This window comes from Cryptomeria japonica, chromosome 7 (genome assembly GCF_030272615.1).
Source record: "Cryptomeria japonica chromosome 7, Sugi_1.0, whole genome shotgun sequence".
In the NCBI taxonomy this organism is placed as follows: domain Eukaryota; kingdom Viridiplantae; phylum Streptophyta; class Pinopsida; order Cupressales; family Cupressaceae; genus Cryptomeria; species Cryptomeria japonica.
Window position 1 is genome coordinate 817650142 of NC_081411.1, and position 21065 is coordinate 817671206.

A 21065-nucleotide genomic window follows, 5' to 3' on the forward strand; every position below is an offset into this window, starting at 1 on the left:
ATATAAACACCTGTTAATCAATAAGAATAACCCAAGCACTAACCTGCCCCTAACACTTTGTTGGGATAAAAGGTGCCTACCGAAGGCAGGCTTGTTTGCATGGTTAGCAATACAAAACTGGCTCCTCACCAATGAAACCTTCAGGAAACTAGGATTTGAGGGCCCCATTAGGTGCCCATTATGTGAAAAAGGACAAAGAAAATACTAATCATATACTATTAACCTGTGAATATGCACACAATTGCTAGGGTTGGTTGAAAAAACAATTGAATTGGTATACCCCTATTCCTAGTACTCTCTTTGACCTATTCCATGCATGGCCCATTCAGAACATAGGATGTATGTATGAAAATATATGGGTCATTGCCCCCTCCCTTGTGATCCGGGAAATCTGGAAGGAGAGAAACAAGAGGATTTTCAAAGATAGTAAAATGCACTGGGCCCAACTAACCAATAAAATCGAAGCTATCATAGTAGAAATGGTAAATAACTAGATCTCTAACAGTCAGAGGGATGCCAATATGTCCTATTGGGATGAAAAGATGAGACTAAGGTGGAAGGGTCTAAAGATTCCACCTTTCATAGGGAAAGGTCCACCACCCAACAACACAAAACGTTCAGAATGTAAGTGGCTACCCCCTAAAGCTGGATGGGTTAAGCTTAACTTTGATGGGGCATCTAGGGGCAACCTGGGAGATGTTGGACTTGGTTGTTGCCTTCACAATTCAAAAGGAGAAGAATTGGCTCACATGGCCATTCCCATGGGCAAAAGCACAAACAATGAAGTAGAGCTGAAAGCATTAGCTGAAGGTATAAATCTATGCAAAATACTGAATGTAAAGAGGATTAACATTGAAGGGGACTCAACAATAATTATTAATGCCCTTAGAAAAGGGACAATGCCTGATTGGAAGCTAAATGCTTCCCTAACTAAGATACCGATGGACATCAAAACATTTGACAAGGTCATTTATAACCACATCTACATAGAGGGCAACAAAAGGGCTGACTACCTAGCTAACATGGGGGCAGATGGCAAAATAGTGATCCATGTGGCCCCTGGCATCTATCCTTAACAAGATTTTACAATGACACACAACCTATTAAAATAACAACATTTATATAGATTTATCCACAAATTGACCAAATACATCATCCCATTATATACATAGAGAATCTCTGAGTCTAATATTAGGGGTAGGTGATAAGGATTATATATCTAACACAACCTTTTACACTTGCTGCTTAGAACACTCTATATATATAAACCCATTTATAATCACTCATATAAATACTATTTTGTATATATATATGCATATATATACTGATTAGATGAGTTTATTGACTTATCACTGGCATTAAACTTTGTTATAAAATTTGCAGTACACCAATTTACATGTTAAATTTAATTTATTGTCTATTATATATATATATATATATATATATATATATATATATATATATATATATATATATATATATATATATATATATATATATATATATATATATATATATATATATAATAATATATATATATATATATATAATACATATAAATATATTATATATATATATACATATTATATATTGGATACATATATATATATATATATGTATATGAATAGATTGTATATACATAATATATATAAATATATGAATATATATATATATATGTATATATATATATATGAATATACATATATATATATATATATATATGAATATACATATATACACATATATATATATATATGAATATACATATATATATATATATATATATATATATATATATATATATATGTTATCTCATATATTTATATATATTTTATACTCACTCTGTTTATTATTTATACATCACTTATCACATGTTAAAATATTTATTCTTTATATTTAAGGCCTTGGTTTTGGGTAATCATTAACTCCTTATTATGGGTATACTCAAGTTCAAATATTTACAATCTTACGAAAAATCAAGACTCTTAATCCCGATCATCATTACACATTTGATCTCAGAAAGATCCGGGCCATTATGGCAGGTTAAAGTCCCAACGAACAGGGCATTAGCTAGCTATCTTAGTTGGAAACTTGAATGATCATTAGCCAAAATATGATTGTGGCAACTCAAAATGATATCTTCATAGGTGGATCTTCATCTGAAGATTTGGCAATTATACTAAATTAATTAGAGATGTCTAAAGGGGATGAAAGTACACAAGATTTAAGAAGAGGATGTGACACTTCAATCATTAGCATAATTATCTAGCACGACTATTAAGCCAAGCCTTCATGGTAAATTAATAAGCTTCAAGACCAATTTAGGCCTGTCTTGTTTTGTGTCATTGATACCTCCTGGATCTAAGTTAAACCAGAGATGGATACCCCTATCAAACTGAGTAGCTCAAAGAGGCAAATGGCCTTCGATGGGATCATCACCAGCGATCGCCTCAAACGCATTATTTGCTTTCCTCATGCCTTAGTACTAGATGTTGTAGAGAACATCCTCAGCCTAGACTATTTCACAAACACTGACTGAACTAGGGAAAAATTTGATGTGGCGGCCATGTTCTTGGCTATTACGGTGTTCTCCACCAAGAATAGAGATGAAACAGGCACTCTATGCAAGGAGGTCTTCATAGCCTTGATCTTGGGCGATATGGAGAGGGTTCTTGTCAATATTGACAAGGACTAGACCATACCGAGGCCAAGAGATTATGATGTTTTTATAAGAAACAACATGCCGATGCCTAGATATCCCATTATCACTATGGATGAGGAAGCATTTACCAGGGAGAGGACTGTTGAAGTGAATAGGAATGTTAATTTCCTATTTCACTTATTTCATGTGAGGAACTCGCCAAAGACTACTTGGTTCGAGGACTTCTTAAAGGAAGAGAGCTTCGAATTGGATGTGGGGGAAGGGGTGACCCCTTCCCCTTCAAGCTCGAAATAAGGTGGCTACGGTTCCTGGATAGAAGAAGTGACAATTTTGTTCCTTCTTTGTCACTTTATTTTCTGCTTAGCTTGGTACTCTAGCTTATTACTATATTAAGAAGAACAATGTTAGCTTATGATCAATACAGACTTCGAAAGAGATATTAATCTCGCCATATTTTAATGATAAACATAGCTGGTTTAAATGCAATTAAATAGTGTGAATTAACTGTTAATTTTATGGTTTTACTCATATCCACTTCATGAGAGTAGCTAGGACCTTTCATTTTAGTTACTATTGTTGCTCCTGTTCATATATTCCTACATATAATGAGGATTGGCTGATATATTCTTACACTGTTTTTATATTCTTATATATGAATATAAGCATTAGTATATACTCATATAGGTGGATACATAATTAGGGAGGGATTTGTTAACAAAATCTATAATGAAGGCCTTCGACATCTATATGTGTAGACTTATATGAACTAAGAGCATCAATTGTAACTTCTATTAGTCTTGCAATTTGTTAAAATATACTTGTATGCCACTTTTTGCTGTGCTATCTATATATAAAAGATTATCTGACATTCTACAAACTACAGGTAATAAGTGGCATGCATGCAAATTATTCTGGGTGAGAATTAAAGATAAATACTGCCATGACACTCATCCATTTCTATTGCCCTCTTAGTATAAATTTTACATGGCTGTGTGAGTTAGCTTGACACAGATACAGGCATGAAAGAATCCCCTTTATCCCCTTTTGTTATTGTATCCTGGATATCATCCATTATCAAGGATAGCATCCTGATACAAAAACAAAATGAAGTAAATAGGTGATTCATAACTATGGATGTGCATTGTTCAAAAAGGGAATTAACTATGAACTCTGTTTATGATTATATCATATCTACTACTTTTCACTTGTAGATAAATGAGGTTAAGGATTTAGAAATACTAAAGAAGGAAATCGAAACACTCTATTTATATTTTTTTGCTTACATTTCTCTATTTAAACCTTGGAATGGCAGTTCCAATTAGATAAATGGCTGAGGAATAATCCTAGAATGAAATATAAAATATAGTATTTGAAATAGGAAATTGAATTTTACTAACAATCTTGGCAAGTGGTATGAAAACTAATCTTGCAAGGGGAGCAAGGCCATCTTAAACAAAACAAAAAAGGAAGACAACTATGCTGAAAAGGCCTATAAACAACATTTAATCCAAGCTCAAACTCAAGACAGGGCACAAGGAGAATAGTGATAATTGTAATATGTTAAAAGGGGCTTGTAAGGGAAAGAAAATATCTTCCCACCTGATCACCCTTACCCCAGGGTGCTATTGTAATTTTCAAGAATCTTGTTCTTATATGTAATAGTTGTAGAATTTTCTGGACTATGGTCTTGGGCAAGGCCGAAGGTTTTCTCACCTCGACTCTTTCCTACTGGCGCTCGCACGAGTGGAGTGATGTAAATTTTATTAATGATTAATAAAACAAATTCGGCTTTGACCTTTTACTGATAAAAATAAATAAAATTTAAAAATTGATTCAAACTGAGTTCCCAGAGAAAAGAACTAGCAAGAAAAACTCCAGTCATTGCTCATCAACATGGCTATAGAAGAGAAGTAGTGAACAATCCTCTAGCCGGAGCTAGTTACAAAATAGAGATCAGCAAAGGAGCATGCAGACTCATTTACAAATAGGAGTATGCAATCTCATTTTATAGAATAGGAGCATGCAAGCTTATTTACAAAATAAGTTCCCGGGATATCTTGAAGGCCCTGCAAAAAAAACTCCTGCAACCAAAATTGACATGCCCCTGCACCAAAAAATACCTACAACCAAAAAATATATATACTACAAAACACAGAGAATTTACAAGAAACACAAGTGTCCAAAACATGACTGACACCAACGACATGAGATCTGCGGTCCGCCATTATAGACAAATGCCAAAGGAGAAGAGGTGAATGTGGACATGCTAGAGAGAAATGAAGCCCAAAGTTTTTATGTTGTAAATGAAAAGAAAGATGAGATATATCATAAAAAATCTGACAAACCAAAAGAAGTAGCATATAGAGATAATCATGAAAACAACGCCACGACAAACTTTAAATGGCATATGAAGGACAAATTCCCAATGTGAAAATAAATATCTCCAGATTTTGCACCAGAAGAGAGTACCAAACACATGAACAACATCAATAACAACCAACTCATCATTAATGAATGCCAAGTGATGATCAAGTAAAGCAAAGTTCCTCAAATCAAAACCAAATGGAATTATGAAAATAAATACCTCACCAAGAGAAGAGAATATCAACTCGTATAAACGAGCAATCATATTATAAGAAAGATTAAATACTCAACTCTCTACAGGCTATACTTAATAGGTTTGGGAAGCTCATCAAATCACACCCCAATCGAGAGGAATCAATAACAGTTTTGTCACAACCCATATTAGTGAGGCAATCAACCAATGCATTACCTTCACGATAAACATGTGAGATGATGAGGTGCTCAAATGTATCAAGAAGAGTTCATATTTGTTCAAGAATATATCGAAAATGCCAAATATCAACTTTTCTTGCCTTGCAAGCATTAATGACAATAGCCGAATCACCTTCAATATGAAGGTATTTGAAATTCAAATCCTTAGCCATAACAAGACCTTCTAAAAGAGCACAAGCCTCGGCCATATTATTTGTGCCAGAAGAAATTGGCATAGCTTTTAATGCTAATAAAAAACCCAAATGATCACAAAAAACTATCCCTATTCCTGAATCACCAGGATTTCCACGGGAGGAACCATCAAAATTCAATTTACAAAAAGGGGCATTAGGATGATGCCATTTTATGAAATTTCTATCTATAGGTGTTTTCCAAATCCTTGGAAAGGTGGGTGATACAGGAATAATGATACTTTTTCAAGAAGAGATCATAAAATTATCCTAGGAAGAGAACTCTGAATTCATATTAAAATATTTCTAAATATGAGCATTAACTTGCTCAATAATACTTCTTTCCAAAATCCCAAGAACAAACAATAAATCCGATGAGTCACATCTAAAAATGTGCTTGTTTCTTTCCCACCAAATGGCCCATATGACTGAAGAGGGAATTATAAACCATAAACAAGCAAATAGAGAAGATGAATGCAAAACTGGCCAAGACTAAAACATGTCCCATAAAGATAAAGGTAAAGAGAATGAAAGAGATAAATTTTGGAGGACAAGATGCCAACAACTACTCGCAAACTCACAATGAAGAAAAAGATGATTGAAATCTTCAAGAGCTTTACCACATAAGACACAAGAAAAGGAGGCTGTAATATTAAATTTGACTAAACGGTCACTAGTCAAAATTCTATTTTGCAGCACGAGCCAGGAAAAAACATCAGCTTTAGGTAATACTGAATTATTCCAATAGAACAAAAAGGCACGATGAGGAGCATTTTGATTCGCCATTTGTTGAATAGCAAAATGTCCTTCTTTAACAGAGTAGTTTCTTGATTTAGAAGGGCACCAGATAAGTTGATCTTTGATGTTAGAAAGGAAAGCCACTCGGTCTTGCAAAACAAATTTAAAATTTTGAATTTCCTGCAAGGACAATGGAAGAGTAGAGGAATCCTTCCATGAGACCTTGTGAGAAAATAGATCAACACTATCTACATAATCAACCAATCTAACTCCCCATGATTGAGAAAGAACAATTGAAACAAAAGCAAGAGAATCATGCTACGAAAGGGGGGGAAAGCCATTTCAGGAGTCTTTCCAAAAAAGAATATCCTCCCCGAATGGACCTGCCAAGAGAGAAAATTAGAGACCACTTCCCTATATGAGATCATAAAGTTCCAAATAGCAGACCCCTGTGGGGGATTAGAAATTGTGAAGATCTTAGCAAGATTATGGGAATCCAAATACTTAGCCTGCATAATTTGGCACCACAAAGATTGGGGCTTAGTATACATAGACCAAACTAGTTTGCCCCCAAAAGCCCTATTTCTTTTAGATAATTTCTGAATCCCAACACCACCAAATTGCTTGGAAAGAGACATCTTGCTCAAAGAAGTCAGTGGAATCTTTTTATCTTCTGTCATGTTATTTTTCCAAAGAAAAGATCGAATAATCTTTTGAATTTGGGAGATGAATGATCTGGGAGCTTGAAGAACTGAGATATAGTAATTAGGAATGGCAAATAGGACCATTTTAATGAGAAGTATCCTACTTGAAAGAGACAACCACCTAGCCTTCCAAACAGAAATATGAGATTTAAGTCTCTCAATAACCGAATTCCAAAAAGAAGACTTAGCAGATCCCATAAAGAAAAGAATCCCCAAATAGGTAGAAGGAAGAGAGTCTACTGGGAAACCTAAGATATTCACAAGTCTATCAGCCACCAACCGAGGAGTATTAAAAATGAAGATCTTATTTTTATGGGGGCTAATTTGTTGGCCAGAGCCAACAATATAAGTATCCAGAATAAATTTAATATGAGTAGCCTATTGAATAGAAGAGGACCCAAATAAAAGTGTATCATCAGCAAAAAGGTTATGAGTGACTGAAATATCAGAGTTAGGAATTAACACCCCTTGCCAAAAGCCTAGATCCCTTTGCTTAATAACCAATCGACTAAAAGCTTCTACCACAATGATAAATAAGAAAGGAGATAAATGATCTCCTTGTCTAACACCTTGGGTTGAAGAAAAGTATCCAGAGGGAGCTCCATTAATGAAGACAGAAAATGAAGCAGTAGAAATACAACTCTTGATCCATTTACACCAGCTTTTAGAGAAACCAATTTTTCTCAAAACTTTGAGCAAAAAAGCCCAACAAACTTTATCATAAGCCTTCATCATATCAAGTTTGACCACAAAAGTTGGGATATTGGATGAATTTATGGAATGTAAAGTTTCATGAGCAACAATTGCTCCCTCATGCGTTTCTCGGCCCGGAACAAAACCTCCTTGTTGAGGAGAGATGATATGAGGAAGGAGAATTTTAAGTCTTAAATAAATAGCCTTGGTGAAGATTTTGTAAATAGAGTTGCACAAAGAAATGGGTCTAAATTCAGCAAAAGTTTGGGGATTCTTAGATTTCGAGATAAGGGAAATATAAGTGATGTTAAAAATTTTAAGGATATACCCACCCCTTCTAGACTCTTCCAAAGCCATTAATAAGTCAAAACCAATAAAATCCCAACATTTTTGAAAGAACAAGATAGTAAACCCATCAGGACCCGGAGCCTTGTCAAGGGCCATGGAAAAAACAACACAATGAAGCTCATCTAAAGAAAAAGGCCTCATAAGAAAGTCATTATCCTCATGAGAAACAAGGGAGGGGATAGATTCTAAAAGAAAATCCACATGATGATCCATAGAGGAAGAAGAAAAAGAAGGAGATAACAATTCCTTAAAAAAAGACACCCCCTCCTCTCTAATCCGCTGATCTGAATTAAGGACATAAACAGACGTAGAATCCTTAATACTAAAAATTGTAGAAGCAACTTGTTTAAGCTTGGCTGCAGCTTGAAAGAAGGTAGTATTCCTATCACCTTCTTTAAGCCAAACCTCACGAGACTTTTGCTGGCAATAGATTTCAACCCGGGAGAAAAGGATCTCCCACTAAGCTTGCAATTTCTTTTGAGCATCATTAGTGGAGGAATTAGTGCCATGTCTAATAATCTCCTCATTGACAACCTTGAAATCATTGGCAACTGCCTCTTTTTCATGAAAAATATTCTTAAAGGCCAATTTATTCCAAGCCATAATTTGAGATTTCACAAATTTCAGTTTGGAATAAAATTGAAACATCTTAGTACCTTTGCAAAACCGAGCACTTATCCACCATTGCTTTAATAAAGAAAGAAAATGAGGATGAGTGAACCATATTTTCTCAAACTTAAAACAAGGTCTAACAGAGGGAACATGATCCAATTTATCAAAATTGAGCAAAATTGGGAAGTGGTCAGAATCTAAGGAGGTAAGAATCTCAGAAGAAAAGGAAAAGTTGCTCAAATGTAGGTTTAGGGAAATAAGAAATCTGTCAAGGTGAGAGGCAATCTAGCATTTAGATCTCCTATTAGTCCAAGTGAAAGAACCATTAGAAGGGAAAATATCAAATAACACACTGTCTTGTAGAAAGGAAGAAAAGTCATCAATAACCTTCTGAGCTGTAGGATTGCCCCCTCTTTTTTCATCCGAGGAAAGGAGAGCATTAAAATCACCCCCAAGCACAATAAAAAAATCATCATATCATAAAAACAATTCAGATAAGGAATCCCATAAGTCGGTTTTATCTGAAGGAGAAGTCAGACCATAAATATTAAACAGAACAAAAGAGACTTCAAACCAGTCAACCTTTAACAATTGCCAATGAGAAGCAAAAGACAACATCTCAAATTTGACTCATTTAGGATTCCATAAAGTTATAAGACCACCAGAAGCACCCAAAGAAGGAACATGAACAACTTTCCAAAGGGCCCATTTGGAAATTATGTTATCAAAAGAATCCTGAGAAAGTTTAGACTCTTGCAATAAGATGATATCCACTTTTGAAGAATCAATAAATTTCTTGATCCTTCCCTTTTTGTCAGGGGCATTTAAGCCCATGATATTCCAAGATAAAATCCTCATTTATCACAAGGAGAGAAACATGCCCTCCTTATTTTGACTTGGGAAGAAAATTTCTCTACAATAGTGGATTGAATACCAGCCACAATCTCCTCCTTGATTTTAGCCAATTTTGGTTTCCGACCCCTCTTCTTAGGAGTTTTAACAATAGGGGGGAAACAAAAGGAGATTGATCCAAGGCTAACTTCTAAGAGAAATCAAATCCATACACATTAGAAACAGTTGAAGAAGGACTATCAATAAGATCTGCATCCACACCTTCAACTGAATTTGGCTAACAAGAGGAAACATGACAACCATCATGGATAGGCCCTGAAGAGGCAGATGCAGAAGAAAAAGAAAATTCAAGAAATTCCTTTGCAACAATCTCATCAAATAGATCAGAAGAAACTAAAAATAAAATATCTGAAGCAATAAGCTAAATCTTCATTTCAGAAATAGAAAGAGAAGAAGGAGACCTTGGAATGGGCAAAAAAGAATCACTATCGAAAATCAAACTATGAACAATTTTGGTATCATCCACCAGACCCACAAAAGAAGAACGAGGAGAAGAATTAATAGAGCAATGATTTGTGCAACCATTCGAAGGTAACAAAAATTTTGGAAATGGAACTGAAGGACAAGAAATTTGAAAAAAACTCACAGAGGAGAACAAAAAAGGTTCAAAATGAAATTCAAAAGACCAATAATCCTTGAAAGGACGAGGAAGAAACTTAACCGAGTTTGAAGAAATGGAACAAAACCGATGAATGGCAGACAAAACGAAGAAGAAAATAGCCAGAGAGCAGAGAAAAGTAAAATCCATCAGAGGCACATCACATACTGTATATCCAGAAAAAGGAATGAGAGATGTAACAGAAAAAGGTAAAGGAGCAGAATCCTTAACATTATGATCCTTCAAAGACTGATGATCCTTATTTTAAAAAAGGAACAATGGTGAAAATCAGATGAAAAATCTGAACAAACTTGTAAAGGTGCATCAGAATCACCACAACATTGAGAGGTGAAAAGGCCAAGTAACAGAGCACAAGAATTAATAGCGATCAAATCTTGAATTACCATAGGCTGAATCCACGCACCATATTTGGAGCAAATACTAATCTCAGAGGGAATGGGTTTAGACAGATTTAATAACAAACAAACCCTAACCAGAAGATGAGGCCATTTGAAAGGAACTAAATCATGCTTAATAAAGATGCCCAATTTGTTTGCTAGGATCTCAACCATATACACATCACGATTCTCCAAAGGAAGACTCGGGAAAGTTACCCAGAAGGGCATAAATTGTGGCTTTGCTGATTGAATATCAAAATGAGGAGAGCAAATATAGGTAAAAATTCCTATCCCAAAACAAAACTACCCTTTAAATCTATGCACACAATCCCTATACTTTTCAGAATTGAAAATCACAGTGAAATATATAGAATCTTTATCAAATAGAAATAAATCCTTCATACCATCCCAATTAGACTTTGCCCATGTTAATAATTTACCAAAAGAAACTGGAGAAAGAAGCTTACCAATGAGGGCAGTAGAACGCAATAACTTCACAGAGTCCTAAATCATGTAATTGGGGAATATAACCTTATATTGCACAAAAGAATGCGGATTACCCCTTATTGAATTGGAAAATGCAGAGGGAGAGTTATGGGGAAGTGGATTTGGATGGAAGGGAGCTCGTTTAGCAACATGAATGTCATTCGGGGAAGAAAGGAAGTGAGGGTTAGAAACCAAAGTGTTATTTGGCCAGGTGACATAAGATGGGAGGGAAGGATTACAATCCTAGGAGGAAGATCCAGAAGAAGCTAATGGGGAAAAACCATCAGAACACGGGGAGCCATCACAAATGTTGAATGGCAGTTGAGGCGAAACATATCTATGCTTCCTAGGTTTTTTAGAGCCAAAAAAGGAATGAAAATGCTTAAAAGGAGTCTTTGGGTGATCAATAGGAGAAGGACCCAGAATGCCCTGAAATATTAATGCCTTAGGAATAAAAGATTTATAATAAGAACATGAAGGTTTTGGAACAAAATTACTTGTAAATTTGCGAAAATATGATGAAGCCGACAGGAATTTGTTATAAGCCAAGTCACGCCAGCGACCATCCTTGATAAACCATTGAGGAGAATGATTAGAAGTTTGTAACTGAGCCAAATCATGGTCATCAAATGACACATCTGCCCATCTCATCTGCCTATCCGCCATTCCTAGGGGTTTCTTCGAATATCCCTAGATGCCATCACCGTCCGCCATCCTCTCAAAACAATATCAATAGATTAGGAATGATAAATGCCAATATGAGTTCATGCAATGCAAGGATTACAAATTATGCCAAGAAGGGTTGGATTGAAGATGCCCGCAAATTGTTTGACCAAATGCCCAAACGAGATGTGATCACATGGACTGCAATGGTTTTTGGGTATTCACAGAATGGAAGGGTGGATGATGCGCGCAATTTGTTTGACCAAATGCCTCAACGAAATGTGATCTCCTGGACTACAATGTTATCTGGCTATGTAAAGAATGGGAGGATCAAAGAAGCTTGCATTCTATTTAGCCAAATGCCTGAGAAGAATGTAGTTTCATGGACCACGATGCTTGCAGGTTATATTTAGGAGGGAAAATTGGAGTTTGCGCATGACCTGTTTAATCAAATGCCAAATTAATATTGCCTGGCAGGAATTTCTCCTAATCCTCATCTGGACAGATATGTATCTTGAAAGCTAAAGCTCATTTCTTTGAGCCCTTAATCTTACATAAAACTTGTAGATGTATTCACCATATCAATGAGTATACAGAGAAAACAGTGGCAACATAAGGGTTCCATGATCATACCCTAGCACTCCCATGGCGACGCCCTCCCTATTTTACCCTTTTCAACAAGGAGATTTTATTTTTATTTTTATTTCTTAATTACATCTATTATAATCATTTAAATTTATAAAATAATTTTAAGTTCTTTTTTTTGTTTAGAAATTTTTTATTATGGTTGAAATGTTTGAAAATAATATTTTTCAATCAAATATAAATATTTATTTGTAAGGATAACATTATTATTTTCAGCTTATTAATGGAACAATTATATTTCTAAATTTTTAATAGAATTTTAGATCATTCACAAAATTGCTTTTCTATTCGATATAGGAGCTCACTACTTCCGCTCAAAATTCTTCCATTAAGAACTGATAATTAAGGATATCCATTATGCCAAAGTCACCCAAGGCACACACAAAGGCAAAGGTAACACACACAAAGCCATATTAATAGGAAAAATTGGATCAAATGATGAGTCACGAGATGTCATTTCTAAGTTTGTATTAACCTTATGTGAGTTAGGGATATAAGATTTTGTAAAAAAGATTGGTTGTATTTGTAAAGGAGGTGTAGAAAAATTAGGATAGATAAAATTGTTAGTTATAAAGAAATACTATTTTGGTATAATCTAGACACACTCATCCATAAGATGTTATGATCCTTGTGAACAAGAATTAACAAGTAATGATGGTTTCACGTGTATGGATGCATTTATAGTCTAATCAAAATCCCCAAAATTAAGAGTTCTATGTTAAGGTTTATAATGTCATTATGCAACTTGCATAATAAGTTAATAGAGCAAGATTGATCGAGATATGAGAAGCTAATAAATTATCATCAATGTCTAATTTATAATCATATGGGGAATAGTTATGTGAAGAATAAGTCCATAGATTGAACATGAGATGTGAAGGAATGATCATTACTATGCTCATCATCATGTAGAGATAAATGTAATGGATTCAAAGTAAATGAATATGTGGAGATAGGATTATGATGACATATAAATGATGTCTCACCATGAAACGTAGTAATGTCATAAAGTGAATCACATAATACATCCTTGCTTAAGGTGTGCTCATCATTTTTTAAAATTACAGATAATCATGGAAGGTATAGATAAAATGCATAGGCATATTTAACATACTGAGGTAGACATTAATCATCTCAATGAAGGATGAATAAAATAATACGTAGACATATCTATTATATATATGAATTCTAAATAAAATATATTATCGTTATATATTATCTTTTATACAATTTAAATTACTAAATTCATTTTCAAAATAATATTATAATTATATTTATATTACGTATTTTATTGTATAAAATATTATATGTATATTAATTATATATTTTGTTTATATTTCACTAATATTATCTATGAAATATATAATTGACATAACATTTATATTTAATATTATATAATTTTATATAACATGTAATATAAATATAGTTTACATGGATTTTCTAATAAATTTAATATAATTTTCAATAATAAATATAAAAATTCCTAAACATATAATATATTTAATTGTTTGATTAGTATTATATGTAAAAAACATAACTAACTAAATTTTGATTACTATCTCTCCTTCTCTTGCTATTACTCTCTTTTTATATCTCTCTACTCTCTCATCTCTCTCCCTCCCTCTCCATCTATCTGTTTTTATCTCTCCATTTTTCTCTCCCACACACACAACCCATCTCCCTCCCTATCTATATTTGTATCTCTCCCTCCCTCTCCCTCTCCCTCCCTCTCTCTATACCTCTCTCTTTATTACTTGTCCATGACACCTTCTTTCTCTCTTACTCATTGCCCCTCTATATATGACTCCTTATCTCCTCTCTCTTTTATTAACTCTATGTATCTTTCTCTATATCTCTATCTCTCTTCACCACCCCCCACTCCTCTCTATCTCTTTCTATCCATACCTTTGTAGCTATATCTACCTATATCTCTATCCATCTCTCACTATATGTATCGCTCCTTCCCTCTCCGTCTCATAAATTTCATCTCTCCTACTCTATATATTTATCTATATTTATTTCTCTATTTCTCTCTTTATCTCCCTTAGTCTCTCTCTCTCTCTCTCTCTCTCTCTCTCTCTCTCTCTCCCACACACACACACACACATTTTCTCCATCTATCCTACTCTATATCTCTATCTCTATCAATCTCCCTCTCACCCATCTCTATCTATTTCTATCCATATTACTCTAACTTTATCTCCCTCTCTCTATCTATCTCCTCATCCCTCTCTATAACTTTGTATCTCACTCTATCTATATCACTTCATCTTTCCCTCCATATTTCCTACTCTATATCTTTCTCTCCACTTCTCTACCTATATTTATTTCTCTATATCCCTCTCACTCCTCTCTATATATCTTTCCATCCATATATTTCTCTACCTCTATCTCCATGTTTCTATATCCCTCCCTATTTGTCTATATTGCCCTTTATCTATATCTTTCCCCCTCTCCTTGTCATTCTCTATATATTGAGATATATCCTCTTGTCTTCCCCTTCTCTACCTCTCTCCCTCTATATCATCATATATATCTCTTGATTCCTCTATATCGAGCTCTATTTCCCTACCTCTCTTTGTCTTTATCTCCCCCAATACCAATCTATATATCTCCATCTATTTTTATCTCTCCCTCCTCTATCTCTATATAGTTATCTCTTCTATCTTTATCTCTCCCTATCCTCCATCTCAATATCTATATTATTATTTACCTATATCTTCTCATCTCCCCTAGTCCAAATAAACGAGGTAAGCTTCGTATGCTTATCACCCTGCTTCCATGGCAGTGTTCATGGGGGGCTCACCACTTAACTGAAACTGCCACTTGGTCACTCATTTTTTTCGAAACTAATCTTGGTTTTGGGTTTGAATCTAGAACTGGAACCCGTAATGGAGTCTAATTATCCTTTTAATCATTTTTAGATGCCTACTAATTGACCTTAGGTACTGCACACATGTATGCAACAAATTAACTAAAATTTTCACTAATTAACCTTTCAAACATCTTCAGCGTACCCATTGCACACAAGAAGTGCAATTGCTAGTTAATAGAAAACTTAGGATAAAATAATTAAATAAATAAAATATTTATTTAATTAGACAAGACAATTTTAGGTGTCTACATTTTGCCCCTCTTTGAGACAATGTAGCTTGTCACGTTGGCTCAAAGAAGATAAGATAAACTGATACAAAGCTGCCCCATGATGGGAATGATATGCCCCCTCGAGAGATTGGATGAAAATGTTTGAAAAGATTGCAAACAATCTCTCAATAAGAAAGAAAGGCTAGAAAGAACTGACAAGATAGGGTGACAAGGTCATGCAAGAAAAAGAAACTGACATGGCAAACTAGGGTTAAGTAACCTATATGATAGGGTAGAAGGAAAAAAACATCCTCATTTGCATCCACACACCTAAGAGCTTAGAGTGTAGAGAAAAAGCTTAGAGCAATCAGAGCAGCCAGTAATGATGGATAGAGTTCACAGGTTCAATAGAGTTTGACAATATCAAAGACCAAATGACACGGGTGAGTTGCTAAGTACCTCGAAGCCTCTTTGTATGTTTATGTATTTATTGTTGTCATTAATGCACTTTAGGTTAGGTTAAAAAATGCGGAATAAACCAACACAGACGTGATTTCGGGATGTCAAATTTGCAGAATGCACAGATAATCAGAAATGTGGAAAGATTCATCGCAGACATGGAAAGAAATCACAGATGCGATTAGATCTATCACAGACACATAAAAATGCAAACAAGATGTCAAAATAAAAGGGACAGGAGTACCGCCAGGCATGCCAAAATGTATACGGTGAAAATGGATGATGAAAATAATAATATTGAAAGAGTAACAAAGATCCAACCATAAAACCCTAGCCCGACAATAAAAAAAAATCCACCATACATCAATGAAGATACCTAAGATCATACAAATCAACAATAACAAAATAAGATATACCATTCACATGTAGGGTTTCAATCTCCATTGATCTTGTTTGATATATTTGATCTCAGATTTTACGTATGCACAAGAGCTCAACAAAGAATGGATTGTGGTTGATAGCTTGATTGCAAGAGGGCTTGATTGCATAAGATTGATTATGTCATTAGGGTTGATAATGAAGGAGAGTATCCTCTTATATAGAAGATATTGTAAGAAATGGAGGGATAAGATTTAGAGGTGAAAAGGATAAATGAGCATCTAAGATTAAAGGGTAGGTAGAGGAAATAATCAAATGATAAAGGGGTAAGGTAAGAGAAGAATTAAGAGACGAATGACATCTGTCATGGGTAGAAATGGCTAATGAATTAATTAAATAAAGATTTATTTAATTAATAGAGGAAGTGGGATCAATTAAATAAACAAAATATTTATTTAATTTAGGAAAAAGGACAATTTAAATAAATAAAAGTATTTATTTAAATTAGAAAAGGGCTAGAAGAGGTTAAATGAATTAATTAAATAAATAAATAAAGATTTATTTAATTAATAGAAGACTTAGGATAAAATAATTGAATAAATAAAATATTTATTTAATTAGACAAGATAATTTTAGGTGTCTACAATCCCTAGTGTCATTCCTGAGGATGAAGTTACAGATGAAAGGGTGATTACCTCAAGACAATTCATCTCGGATGACAATTTCATCCATACAGATGAATCCAAATCTTTTTGTCTGCGAGAGAAGCTAAATGAATTGTCCAAGGAAATACAAAATTTTGATAAGAATAATATTAAATGCAGGGGCATGTCAATTTTGGTTGCAGGGCCTTCAAGATATCCCATGAAGATGGATCTGTCCTTCGATGCTGGTTTAGTCCTCTTGCTTTTTGGAGCTCTCCTCTTCATTCATTGGGCAGCCTATGTTATTTCTTGTTCATGTCCTTATTTTGTAAATAAGCTTGCATGCTCCTCTTCTGTAAAATGAGCTTGCATGCTCCTATTTGTAAATGAGCTTGCATGCTCCTTTGTTGATAGCTATTTTGTAACTAGCTCCGGCTAGAGGATTGTTCCTTACTCTTCTATAGTCATGTTGATGAGAAATGAATGAAGTTTTTCTTGCTGGTTCTTTTCTCTGGGAGCTCAGTTTGAACCAATTTTTAAATATATTGTAAAAATTATATATTATTAATAAAATATATCAAGTGGCATTACCACCTTGCTAAAATAAATAAATAAATAAAACGCACTCCTTGAGAGGCTAGGGAATTAGTCAAAAAGAGTGGCATCATCTTGGTACCAGGATGGGACCTCAAGAATTTTTTAAATTTTGGACCAAATAATGAGGCAAGAGGACCCCATGTATGCGCATGAATTTGGAGAACATGGATTCGGGGTCAATCCAAGTATAAAAGCATTTGCCTTATGGTCCAAGGCTCCAAACACAAATAAGCCCATGGTATTGCAAGGGGTGGAGCATAAAGAAGGTGATGCAATCATTAGGACCTTGGCAGACACAACTACATTTGAGGTTGCTGCCATATCAATGCATATTGCTCAGTTCACTAAATTGGTTCTGGAAGAGTAGGAAAAGCAGCATGAAAGGCTCAAGGCCTTGCATGTGGCCCTTAATATTGATCATAGGTGGCTCTTCATTGAAAATGCAAAGTTAAAGGCCAACTTGGCTACAAGAGACTCAACATCCTCAATGGGTCCCAAACAAGAGAGATTGGTAAAATGAAAGAAGATTTGCAAAGAACAAAAGAAGAGGTTGAAAATAATTATTTTGAATCAGAAAATCAACAATTTTGCAGATTTCAAATATAGTTTTAGATAAATTAGATGAGGTGCACGCCTCTTATTCTTTGATGTTAGATAAATTAGATGAGGTGCACACCTCTTATTCTTTGATGTCAAAGTTAAGTGATTAGCTAGATGAAATTGTTTGATTTTTTCAACCAATTAGGGTGACTTGGTTTTCCAAGACAACAATTGAAAGAAGTTCTTTTGGGAATCAAGAATGATCCCAAAGCACCCCAAAATGTGGGGGTGACATGGAAGAATTACAATTTATTAATCAAATAACTACCCCACATGGAGGATGAAAGAAAGGCCTTGAATGAGAGAATGGAGTCATTCAAGGGCCTACAAAGGTGGGATATCCCTGCGATTTTGACTAAAGACAAGCACGCAAAAGATCTTGTCAGGTGGAGGGATGACTTCAGAGGAGCAGTAAATGCAGTTCTAGATACATTGACAAATGAGCTCAATCAAGAGAATGTATATCATTTCATTATTGACAAGATCTTGGATGTTGATTATGTGTACCACAAGTTCACATTGGAGGTTGCAACTATGTCGATTCACAGGACAAAAGATGCCATGAACAAGTTGCATAATTTGAAATATTTTATCTAGAAAACTGATGATATTGGTGTTTGGCACATGAAGTACTATTCTCTGGAGGAAGAAGAGTAGTCAACTCTTTATTCCATGTTTGCATCTTCTCTAAGTTTTTGTGCAGGTTCCTAATTTGGATGAGTTGATGTGAGCATTCAATTTTCACAAGGTCAGTCTCTAGTACACCTGCTACCTTGCGCTAGCGTACACTTTTTATCCTAACGGGAGCAACATCAAAGTACATCATAGGACCACTCCCATAAGGCTTGCAGCTCTAGTCTCCAAGAAGATACCCCCACAACTGCCTCCATTTAATGCATCTAGAAGATTTGCATGCAGATGAAAAGGACTAATGCCTTAGAGCATATTATTGTATTACAATCAAATTTTGACAAGTGTCCTCCTCGGTATGAAGCTTGTTTTTGTTCCTTTGTCTTATAAAAGGGAAATCAAGGCCAGGAGGAAGGATTTTGAAAAGAAAGATTTTCTCTACAAGTTTTTTTAGAACACGTTTGTGTAATGTATCTCATCTCTTTTTGAATATTAATACAAGAAATCTATTTTGTTTGCTCCTATTTTTTGTATGTGTTGTATGAATTGTAGTGTTAATAATACTATAATTTGTCTTTTCTAATGGAGAATGTATGTTCTTGTTGATGGGTTTCATTTCAAGTAAATGAATTAAATTTTGTCTTAATAAAATTATAGCATATGTGTGAGTTGGTGTGAGTGTTGGCCCATTTTTTCGTTGCGTCAAAAGACCAATCTGTCAACGCCCAATACAAACTGTAGAGATATGGATCACACGGGAGGTGGCTAGTCCCTTGTCATGAATCCCGAGGGGAGCATTGACCATTTTGCCAACAATATCCCCCTCAACGTTATCCGAGGGGATTTGAACCCGTGACCCAATGCTTTGATACCATTTGTTGGCCCATTTTGTTGTTGCATCAAAAGACCGATCTGTCAACACCCGATACAAACTGTAGAGATATGGATCATACGAGATGTAGTTAGTCCCTTGTCATGAATCTCGAGGGGAGCGCTGAACATTTTGCCAACAGTGAGGAGATGTTTTGTGATTTTTATTGAATGTTGTATGCAATGCATATGAGGTTCACTAAGTAAATGCAAAACTAAGATGTTGCATTTGTTGTTCTTAACAAGTTTGTAGTTTGACTATGTTATCCAAAAATAGGTAGTGATTGTATTTTCACACTCAGAATCATTCTTATTTCATCATTTACATTCTTATTTCACCTTTTATATTCCTGCACTATGATTAGTATTAGCATAGGGAACCAATTTTAATGTATGAATGAATGATATAAACCGAGGTTAAAGACATAACCAGGAGTTTATCCATCTTTCCTTGGTATATTTCATTGAGAAAATCTGCTTTAATTTACAATGTCTAAGTTTAAAATTGTTATAGATCATTAGGACTGTTGGATTATTGGGAAGTTTGTTGCATTTGATTGTTCATTGCTGCTGCTAGGATATGTTGTTGTCATTGATGTCAACATATTCCTGTGAATTATTCTGGTGATTTTGGAGAAGGTTTTTGGTTTGGTTTTATAGTTTGGTTTTGCTGATCACTGTTTTGCAGAATCCAGTATTCCCTTTGTTATATTCTGGTATAATCAGATCTTGTGCTGAGATTTTGGATTATTGTTTGGGATGATCTTGTGTATCTTCATTTCAGATGGTTCGTGATTTGGTGCTCTGCAAGTTATCTTTCCTCGTGACAATTACTAATTGGTTGTGTTCTTGAGCCTTGAGACGTGGACCGATGGAGATTTGAAAAGTGGTGTTGGTGCAACTATTTTAGATGATTCTAACGTGCTTGATGGAGTTTCCTAGTCGTGTCCTATTTTTTTTGGCAATCCACATTGATCGTTGTGCAATTTTTTGGTGATTTCTATGAACCAGTGTTAATTTGTGTGTTATGCAGTATTTATGGTGATGTAGCGCATTGTAGTTGATCTTGGGGGGATTTTTGGTGAATGTAATCATTTGGGACTTTGAATTAGGTCCATGCTATGTAAATTAAATCATAATATTGGTCTGGTGGTCGATCTTTGTATCGTGTAATGTATTTTTTGTAAACATGTGTTGAGGGTTGAGAGTTTAGCCAACCTTGTTATCAAGGTTGATGATTTGTATATATAGATGAGATGCTTATGTTATTTTGGTGTCGGTATTGTGTCTGCATTATCAGAGATAAGTAAATGTGTGAACAAAGGATATATCATTCAATGAAGTGTTATGGTGAGTTTGGTGTTGCAAGATAGACAAC